Raw genomic sequence first — 1,558 nt, 5'->3', positions numbered from 1 at the left:
AAGTCCGAGAGGAATACCTTCAAGATAGATGGTGGGACCGGTTCTTTCTGAACTTTGTCTGCTGGATCTCGTGTTTACGTTTCACCCCTAAATCTTACACCCGTGCTACCTTTATTATTCTGTTTATTATTCTGCTTTATATTACCTGTGTTAACTTGAACTCAACTAAAGTCTTCGTTTTCGCCATCTGAAATCATCTCTTTTATTGGACTCTAATTCAACTTTGACTACAGTCCCTGTGGACGATAATCCGGTACTTGTACCACTTATTACTTGAAAAGACGACCTTGGGCTAYTTTGTATASTTGCTTTGTGGTCCAATTTCTTTTGTCTGAAGGTGTGAAATATAACCGACCAAKTTTTTGGCGCCRCTRYYKGGGACTGGCAAGTTTAAAGTTTTCTTTTGAGAAAAGTAAAAGTTTTGATTTTTCTTGTACCTGTTTTTGAAAAGTGGTGTATGCCAAGAACACATCGCGGGGAATTTTTTGAATTTGATCCAGACATTGAGAAAACATTCCACCATAGAAGGAGGGCTCAGAGAGCATTTCAGGCTCTACTCCCTCCCAGTATGGAGTTACCTGCTCCCAACAATCCGGAAGCACCACGTTTAGAAAACCAACCGCCAATTTTTGGGCAAATACCACCTTTTCCGAATTTTCATCAAGGAAACCCACATAATGAGAATGAGAATAATTTGGACACTGAGTCAGACCCTACTAAGCAACAAAGGGCCCAAACACCAAATATCATTAATCTGGCAAATTCAAAAAATGGACGGATCATGGACTATGCTATCCCAGACTTTGAGCAATTAAATTCTGGGATAGTTAGACCACACATGACCGCTCTCCATTTCGAGCTAAAACCGATAATGTTTCATATGTTACAGACTAAGGGTCAATTTGCTGGACTGCCCTCAGAAGACCCCCATTCTCATCTAAAGTCATTTATGGAAATCACAGATGCCTTTCTGATCCCAGGAGTGTCAAATGACGCTCTCAGACTTACCTTATTTCCATTTTCATTACGGGATCAGGCAAAAACATGGTTTAACTCTTTAACACCAGGATCTGTGCCGTCATGGGGTAACATGGCGGAGAAATTTTTGCGAAAATATTGCCCACCGACAAGGAACGCCAAATCCAGAAACGAAATCTGTCTTTTTAAACAACTGGATGATGAAGCTGTTCCTGACGCGTGGGAAAGGTTTAAAGAGCTGTTGAGGAAATGCCCACACCATGGCATTCCGTATTGTATTCAACTCGAGACGTTTTACAATGGGTTAAGTCCCATGGCAAAACAAATGCTCGACGCGACTGCAGGCGGAGCCTTTACAGCCAATACCTACAATGAGGGATACGAGATCCTAGAAAAGATATCAGCAAACAATGGGCATTGGGCTGACCCACGTGCCCAGACACAGAAAAAGACTGCTGGAATACATGAGGTGGATGCATACACTGCATTAACAGCTCAGCTTACCTCCATGACCAATTTATTGAAAAATTTAACTACCGGTCAGGGAGTACAACAAGCTGCTAACACATCTGTTCCAACA

General features: G+C 41.9%; 1 non-coding gene across 1 annotated transcript; it reads right to left on the bottom strand.

Moving 5' to 3' along the window:
* Positions 1-1,138: 1,138 nt before the first annotated feature.
* LOC112508381 lies at positions 1,139-1,245 on the bottom strand. The gene has a single exon (XR_003068753.1). It is a non-coding gene; the product is annotated as a small nucleolar RNA R71 (small nucleolar RNA).
* Between the last annotated feature and the right edge of the window lie 313 nt (positions 1,246-1,558).

Source organism: Cynara cardunculus, assembly GCF_001531365.2.
Source record: "Cynara cardunculus var. scolymus isolate 2C chromosome LG 2, CcrdV1, whole genome shotgun sequence".
Classification (NCBI taxonomy): Eukaryota; Viridiplantae; Streptophyta; class Magnoliopsida; order Asterales; family Asteraceae; genus Cynara; species Cynara cardunculus.
The sequence above is the reverse complement of the archived record's forward strand: the minus strand, read 5'-3'. Positions and strand labels throughout refer to the sequence as shown.